This window comes from Propithecus coquereli, unplaced genomic scaffold (assembly GCF_000956105.1).
Source record: "Propithecus coquereli isolate 6110/MARCELLA unplaced genomic scaffold, Pcoq_1.0 Scaffold181, whole genome shotgun sequence".
Taxonomy (NCBI): Eukaryota; Metazoa; Chordata; class Mammalia; order Primates; family Indriidae; genus Propithecus; species Propithecus coquereli.
In genome coordinates, this window is record NW_012142857.1 from 2,165,846 (window position 1) to 2,174,921 (window position 9,076).

General features: G+C 49.7%; 1 protein-coding gene across 1 annotated transcript in view; it reads right to left on the reverse strand.

Moving 5' to 3' along the window:
- PSTPIP2 (proline-serine-threonine phosphatase interacting protein 2) overlaps window positions 1-7,177 on the reverse strand; it is a 90,678-nt gene extending 83,501 nt beyond the window's left edge. The window contains exon 1 of the mRNA XM_012642639.1: window positions 6,801-7,177. The gene's annotated coding sequence lies outside the window, so the exon portion shown is untranslated. The remainder of the gene's footprint in view (window positions 1-6,800) is intronic.
- Between the last annotated feature and the right edge of the window lie 1,899 nt (window positions 7,178-9,076).

A 9,076-nucleotide genomic window follows, 5' to 3' on the forward strand; every position in this document is an offset into this window, starting at 1 on the left:
GCACCATGGCTCATGCCTGTAATCCCAGCACTTTGGGAGGCCAAGCCAGGAGGATCACTTGAGGCCAGAAGTTGAAGACCAGCCTGGGCAACATAGTGAGAACCCATCTCTATAAAAAAAATTTTTTTAGTTAGCTAGGTGTGGTGGCGCATACTTATAGTCCTAGCCACTTGGGAGGCTGAAGCAGGGAGATCACTTGAACCTGGGAGTTCAAGGTTACACTGAGCTATAATCGCACCATTGCATTCCAGCCTGCATGATAGAGCGAGACCCTGTCTCTAAAAGAAAATAAAAATCAAGTTTCATGTGAGACTCATTTTCTTGAGTAGATAATAATCTCTTAAAGGTGAGATGTTGTGTGTCCATCTCTCTGTGATCCCATAGCAGCTACCACAAGGCTGGTACTGAGACTTCGTAGGCATTTGTTGAGTTGAACTGCCTGAGATTACATGGGGAATAGGGAAGAAGTTCCTCTCTTCAAACAGTGGCTGTGTTTTCTCTGTTGGTCGTAAGGTCTCCCATGAGAGGGTGAACCCCAAGTGTGTGGACTTTGCTCTTTATGTGGGTGTTGTGCCCCCTCTTAGGTATAGGGCTTCTAGAGAACCTAGAGCACATCCTGGACAATGCCATTCTCCTGAGCACAAGGCCACCAGCCGATCATAGTAGAACAGGTTCTTTAAAAGCAAAGAACGATGGGCTGGCTTTAGCTCAGCCGTTCCTTCGAGAGTGTCTTAACAACCTCTTTGCCTTGTCAGAGCGGTTCAAGACCCATGGGCGCTCTCCAGCCCTTTTAAAAATAAAAATAAAAAAATAAAATAAAAGCAAAGAACGACACTTCCTCTAAAGGGAATGTAAGGACGGAGCGTTTTACTTGGATGAGTAACCTCCATTCACTGCCCATATATCTCTCACTGTTCCTTCATTTCTTCATTCATTCCTTCTGATATCTTTTGAGGGTCTGGTATGCCAGGCACCCCACTGGGAGCTGGGGATACAGTGCTGAACAAGCCAGGTACACCTCGTGGATCTTACAGTCTGATGGGAAGCAGACATTACAGAGGTAATTACACCTATGGGGTACAATGTACACTATCTGGGTGACGAGTACACCAAAGGCCCTGACTTAACCACTATACAATTCATACATGTAAGAAAAAAACACTTGTACCCCCTAAATCTATTGAAATAAAGACAAGAAAAATAAAGAGGTAATTACAATATCATGGATGTGCCTTATGAGGGAGACACACAGGACGCCTTGAGAACAGGTGGCAGGGGCAAGCTAACTGGTTAGCAGGGAACGAGGATGCATTATCTGGTAATTGACCTACAGGTGCTGCAGTAGTGTAAGTGAGGGGGAGATGGCAAGCGAGGCTGGGTCAGCAGGGCCCCGTAGGCCGCGGTCAGCCATTGGACTGACCGAGTGCAATGGAAAGCCATTGGAGGAATGTAAGCAGGGGAATGACATGACCTGATTTGTTTTTAAGAGCTCTTTAGGTGACATGGGATCTGAAAAACCGTGGCTCCAATTCAAGAGAGCACTGAAGGGAAGCCCAGGATGACAGCTGCGCACCACGCCTGGAAAATAACCAGTCCAGACTGGAGCGGGGACCAAGGGCTCCCGGAAGGGGATCGCCACAAGACGATGCAGATGGAAAGGATTTTTGTAAATACCTGATATGCTGAAGCAGTAAAAAACAATGACAGAGAGAAAGAGGAGGGCTCCTATAAAGGCAAATAATGCCCCCCCCCAAAAAAAGGCAGTTAGAAAGTCCAGGAAAAATAAGAATGGAGATACAATCATATTATACTACTTAGCTTTGAAGTAAACAATCTTTATTTGCCGTGACAACACAAACAGTAATATTTACTTTCAATGGTTCAGGGAAAATATGTATCAATACTTATCTAGAGAAAGAAAGACTATTATAGCAAATGTGATTTAACACTGGGGAATCCAAGTGAAAGTTATATGTGAACCCTTTATACTCTTGAGATTTCCGTAACTTTGACATTCTTTCTAAGTGCAAAGTTAAAACTAGTAATATAATTTTATTAATCCTTTTTATTTATTTATTTTTTAGAGACAGGGTCTTGTTCTGTCGCCTAGGCTGGAGTGCAGTGGCAACACATAGCTCACTGTAACCTTGAACTCCTGGGCTTAAACCATCTTCCTGCCTCAGCCTCCTTAGTAGGTAGTACTACAGGTGCATGCCACCACCCCTGGCTAATTTTTAAATTTTTTGTAGAGATGGGGGTCTCACTATGTTGCTCAGGCTGGTCTCGAACTCTTGGGCTTAAAAAATCCTCCCACCTCTGCCTCCCGAAAGTGCTGGGATTACAGACGTGAGCCACCACAAAGTAGGGGTGGTGATATAAAAGAGCTAAATTTTCCATTGTAGTAGTAAATAAATAGATAATGTTCAAAGCATCTCTATCAAGAAAGAGCAGTATAATCATATTATGTTATATTACTTTACAAAGTGGTGATAACTATCGGAAGAAAGAGCTAAGATTGTGCTTGTATTACCTTAACTTTAAAAAAAAATTCTACATTAACTTCCTCCAGCCAAAAATGCTCTATGCCTTTCTACGTCCAGATTTTATTTTACGTACTTCACTTTATGCATTTTAATAGGAATTTTTTATTTTCCTTAAAAGATAGGTCCTATGCCTCTCTTATTAAATTTTTAAGAAGATAAAACAAGATAAAAAGATTTGGGCAATTATTTTAAAGACAACTCCCTCTGGCTGCTCTAGGAAGAATGAATCGGAGAAGAGGTAATTGTTAATGACTCCACCTTGCCTTTTGCCACTAGGCAAGACAATACAAAATAGCCCTTGTGGTGTGTTTCTAGGAACCAGATTGACAAATTAAATTCGGTTTATAGGTGCAGTGGCTTGTGCTTGTAATCTCAGCACTTAGCAGAGTTTATTTGAGCAAAGAAACGATTCATGAATCAGGCAGCACCCTGAACCAGTAAAGGTTCAGAGAGCTCCACCCAGCAACATAGGCAGGCAGTATTTATAGATAGAAAAAGGAGGTGACATACAGAAATAGCCTCATTGGTTATAGTTTGGCGGTTGCCTTATTTGGGCATGTCTGAGCAGTTTCCAGCCTGTGATTGGCTGAGAGCTCAACTGTTTTGATTGGCAGAGACTCAGCTACTTGTTACAAGAATATACTCTTAGATAGGTTGCAGCTTGTTTATATACTAAGTTAGGTTGCAGCTCCCTATTTACAGAGGCAGCTTTAGGCCAAATTTACATATATATACATGTATGTATTTTCTTTCTAATGTATTTCTTTCAATAAAGTCCAAGAGAGAGTATTTAAATATTAGAGCAACAGTCTGAACATTGTACAAAATACCACGTGGGGCCAACATGGAAGATCTATTATGATAACCTGTTTTCTTCTGTTAATCAAAGAAAAAAAAAACCCAGCAGCCTCCCACACTAATCTAGAGCACCGTACAGTTGGCTCTCCATATCCAAATCCATGGATTCAACCAACCACAGATCAAACATATTCCAAAAAAAATAAGGTAAAATAAAAAATAATATAATAACAAAAAATATAAGTAAAACACCAATACAGTATAACAATTATCTATATTGCATTTACATTGTATTAGGTATTATAAGTAATCCAGAGATTATTTAAAGTATACAGAAAGATATGTGTAGGTTATATGCAAATACTTCTCGTTTTATGTCAGAGACTTGAGCATCCACAGATTTTGGTATCTGCAGGGGAGTCCTGGAACCAAACCACCACAGATACCAAGGGATGACTGTACAAAGAAAGCCATTGAGCAAAGCCAGATGCAGCATCATTTCAAACTCTGGTTAAGACCCAGAATGCCAAGATTCCAGTTTGGTCAAAGATTTGGAGCAGAAGTACAGCCCTGTGTCGACAGCAGGGCCATAAGCAAATTCAGACAGTCAATCCCCAGGCAGGGAGAGGGGCCCAACCCACTGCAGGTACAGGGTGCTGAGACAGCAACTAGGAAGCTTCTCTGGACCAGGAGCGTCAGGAATCAGGAAAGCCCAGTCAAAATAAGTATCCAGAGGAGGTTCAGGGACAGGTGGGGCCTCACACCCAAGTAAGGAGCCTGGAAATCCCCGGTGGTGAGAGAACTTTGCTTTCATCTACCTCTTCCGGAACAGGTTCTACCGTCACCTGTGCATGCCCACATCTGAAGGACGCTTGTGTCTGATCACAACAAGGACTGCCATTTTTCCTTACCGTGGCCCGGCTGTTTCCCTGGAGCTCTGGAAACCATAACCATGTCACTGTCTTTTTCTGATGAGGTACCATCGAAGTTAACCAAGATAAATTTCACAGCACAGCTTAACCAAATTGCCACAGAAAAGGCATGCTCAGGGAAGGGTGGAAGAGAGACAACACACAAGTGTGCACCAATATCAGGCAAACTCACTTGGGGCTGATGCAATTTCAGAGAGAGAGAGAGAGAGAGAGAGAGAGAGAGAGAGAGATGGGGAGTCACTGTGTTGCCCAGGCTGGCCTCGAACTTCCGGGCTCAGCAATTCTCCTGCCTTCAGCCTCCCAAGTAGCTAGGACTGCAGGCACATGCCAGCTCCAATCTCGGTTTTAAAGAGACTCATTGAAACAGATCCACCAAAAGGCTCCATTTTCATGGAACATTTAAGCATGATTATTTATAAAGTGCGTGTTGACTCGTACCTTTTCAGGAACATGTACCTAATTTGACCATGGGTCTCTCAACTTCCTTGGAATGGCCCTCTCTTGGGCCTGTGATGGCTCTTTCCTGGTTGTACCCCTTCAACTCTTCCTCTATTTCTCTGTCCCCTTTCTCTTCCTCCGCAAACACAGGCATTCACTAAGAGTGCTTCTTTTTGAACTTATATCTTTATTCTTTCTCCTTGAGTAACTGTCACTTAATTCCTTTCATTGTCACTCTGTGCCACTGCTAATAATAGCTGACAGCTACAAGTGCTCACTGTGTGCCAGGCACTGTACTAAACGTTCTTCACAACAATCCTATGGAGTAGACACCGTTATTATCCCCAGTTTTATACATGGAAAAACTGAGGCTTTGGGGGTGGAAGTAGCCTGCCCAGGGTCACCTGGCTAGTAAGGGGCAGAACTGGGACTCAAACCCGGGCAGTCCCCCTCAGAACCTCGGCTGGTTGCTGATGATCCTCCTGTACTTCATGCTGTCCCAGGAGCTCTCACGGGGACATCCTTCCCAAGGGGCAGGGCCATCTCCACCAGCCCCTCAAACCCAGAATGTCACACACCAGACATGTACTCACTAACATGGTTGTTGAAATATTAAAATATTACTTCCAAACCCTGCTGCCTGGCACCCTGTCCCCTCCCCTGGCACCCTGTCCCCTCCTCCAAGACCTCCCCATATATCCAGCGACCCTAGCATGATGCCCAGGGTGGGCTGGGGCAGAGGGGGGCTTAGCACTCTGCTGGCCTTGGCCTTGCTGGTGCTACACCTGTGGCTAAGTATTAATACCACTTCTGCCTCCTTCTCCTTTTCTCTCCACAAACCAGTTCCTCTGCTGACTTCCTTATTTCTGGGGCCCGCACCTCATTCTCCAGTTTACTTTACACAGGCCCTTTTTCCCCCGCAGTGCTTGTCTGGGACCCCAAAGTCCTATATCCTACCTGAAGAATCCCCAGGCCCCCTATGAGGGACAGCTGTGAGGTCCTTCGCTGCCCGAGAAGCTGCCACATGCCTGCACCCTCCAGCGGGGCAGTGCCCCAGGAGAACCTCAGAAACTCCGGTGAACACACCTCACAAGCAGGGTCTAAACTGTTTCCCTGAAGTCCCTAAGCCAGGTGTCCCTACCCAGCAGCCCACAGTGGGGGAGAGGGACCTGCTAGGCAGCTGAGAAGCTAAATGGGGGGCAAGCAGGATCCCCTTGGCAGCTGTGGGTCAGCTTCGAGGTGTGCGGCTTCCCAGGCTGGTCCTAAAGGGAAGAAGGCAGTTCCTCTGAAGGAGGGACCCTTGAGAGGCGCCTGGAGAGCGAGACGACAGGGGGAAGAGGACCGGGCAGAGGAAAGAAACAGGCAGACCTGCTGCCTCCACACCGGGCCGGCCTCCCCGCCGTGGATGCCCCCACCAGCTGGTAGGGAGCCACACAACATCTGTCTTTCTATGGTGCCCCGACGAGCTGGGGCGAGGCCCTGGGGAGGGGGCTGAGAAAACAGGGCTGCCAGACAGGGCAAAGCTCCAGCAAAGACAACCCTTTCTGGGCTGTTCGTTTCCTGCAAAAGACGATCCCGCGGAGGCGACTACCGCTGCCAGCCAGGTGAGGCTCCCAGGCCTCCACTCCAGGTTCCCCCAAATCCTCCCCCGCGGCCAAAAGCGACTTTCCCCGGACAGGTCCTCCACCCTTTGGGTCTCCGTTTCGCTTGTGAGATGAGGGGTTAAAGTCCTGACGCCGAGGTGTCTCGGGCTGCGCCCGTCCTTAGGAGCACGCGCTGCTGCGGGCGCGGGCGGCGGAGTGTGGGCCCGGGGTCCGGTCCCCGGGACTTGCGGACGCGCGGGGGTAGAGGGCCGGGACGGAGAGGGAGTAGCAACCCGGCGTCCGCTCCGGCTCTGCCCCTCGAGCAGCGGGCCTGGGGCCCCGACCCCGCCATGCCCGGGCCCCGCCGAGCCCCGGGCGCCTGGCGCACGGGCACCGAGTGGCGCGGGAGCTGGGGAGCCGGGGCGCCCGCCCGCCGTGCGCTCCGCGCTGGCCTCCGGCCCGCGCCGGGTCCCGAACCGGCGATTGGCTGTCGCCCGGCGACTTACCCAAAAGTTTCCCTTGAACAGTGCGCCCGTCATCCCGGCGCCAGTCGGTGGGCGCGGAGGAGAGTCGGAGCCGCAGGCGGGACCGCGCCGGGAAGCCTGTGTGCGACAGCCCGCGCCGCCGCGGCCCCCACCGGTTCCACAATCGCGCAGGGAAGCCGCCCCGGGTCCTAAACCACCCCGACTGCGGCGGCCCGAGGCGGCGCTCTGCGCTCCCGCCGCGCGGGGGACTGGTCGAGGGACCCGCCGCGCACCGGGCAGACGGCTGCAGCCGCGCGCTCGGACCCAGGCCACTCAAAGCCCCGCGTCGTGGGGCGACGATCAGTAAGTTAGCACGAAATCCACGCCACCTCCTGCAGGAAGCCTTTGGGTGTTGGAAAGAACGGGTCCTGTCTCCTTCCCAAATTCGACTCCGCCTCCTGCTCCCAAGCCCGCCCCCCGCCGCGGAGAGAAGCCCTCGCAGAGTAATGCAGGCTCCGTGGGGCTGTAGGAGGAGCCCTGGCCCCCGCCAGGTCCGACGGTGGTGGCAAGAACCCGACGTAAGCTCCGCGAAGCCTGGGGACCGACGACGCCGGCGGTCGCTGAAGGTGGAGACGCTTCTGCGAGTCGTGCACTGCCCCGGGGCGCCCGCTGCAGATCAGGGCCTGGGGCACATTTTAGTGTAAAATGTCACGGAAAGGTCATTGCTGCTGTTTCCCCTTAACTCTAGGTACCTTCATAGGGTTCTGACGGGGCATCCGAGGGCTCAGCTCCTCCCCGACCGGACCCGCTCCCCGCTCTCAGGGCAAGCAAGACCCTTCTCGGCCAACCCCGCCCCAGCAGTAGGAGCCCGAGCTTCTGTCCACTCCCCGCGATCTTCCACCCTCACAAATCCAACCCAGGGCAAATCACACTCGTCTATGGCATGCAGTAGCGCGGAGCTCTGTGACACGGTATTGCCCCGGGCTACGCTCCCACTCTCTGCTAACCCGGGACTGAGGCCCAGAGAGGCTGACTGTCTTGCCAAAGACCACAGCTTATTGAGGGGACGAACAGCTCAAGGTTAGAGCTCCATCGGTCTAAACAGAGGCGAAGACAGACGTCATTCCCGGGGCAGATGCACCGTGGGGCAGGAGTAGGTCCCCAGGGAGGGCAAGGTGGAGGTCAGATTCATGCCCCGCCGACCCCCAGGCCTGGAGAGGACGCACTTGCCTTTTGAGCAGGTTCTAGCTAGAGCCAGACACAGTGGAAGGGCAATTGCTAGGGTGATTTGAAGGACCCTTAGAAGGTTCTGCCCCATAATACTACCCTCAGTCCCACTGTGATGAAATCCCACCAGTAAAGTCAGCCACAACTAGAAAAATGGAGAGGTGGCCTCAAGCCCTGGGTCTCTGCAAGGGCATGCACCCATTTACCTGCTTGTTCCTATCCTTTGAAAGCATGAGGTTAGAGGGAAGTCAGGGAAGCCTGGCGACACCGTCGGGGGCAGCAGGAGCCACGGTGGGGACCAGGACAGACTGAACTGCAGGGAGGGGTAGGAAAAAGCACTAACTGGGGAGAGAAAAAAAGCTAGAGTGCCGAAGACAGTACCAAGATTTTTCCTGGAAGTTTTAAATATTTGGGACAAATATTTTAGATACAATTCTAATTGTCTACATTTCAATTTTTAATACTGTGATATTTTTAAAGTCTTAGATTCCGTCTCACAAGCTCTCACGGTACCTTGTGCTTGATTTTCGTGACCCAGACCCCCAAGAGCCTTAAATTTTAACCCTCTTCCGTCACCTGGTGGCCAAATTGAAAATTGCAAGTGATTGTCCACGCTGCCAGAAAATATTACTCATTTCTCCTTTATTAAACTCATCACTGGGGCACGTACTGTGAGTAAAAAGACAAGTAAAATGTGTACTACATCTAAGAGATTGTAACCAATTTATGATATTTTATTACCTTCTATGGCTTGAATGTTTGTCCCCTCCAAAGCTCATGTTGAAACTTATGAAATAATAAAACTAAATGTCAGTATGTTTAAAATAACCACTGTGAATATTCTGGCATAATCTCTTTGATAATATACCTTTGCATGGCTAAGTTCTTACTCACGTAAAATTTTGAGTCTTGCTTTTTTAACTTAACAATATTTCAATTCGTGTTTTCTAATTTTTTTTTTAGATAGAGAGTCCTCCTGTGTCGCCCCGGGTAGTGTGCAGTGGTGTCATAGCTCACTGCAACCTCAAACTCCTGGACTCAAGCGATCCTCCTGCCTCAGCCTCCCGAGTGGAACTACAGGTGCCCACCAC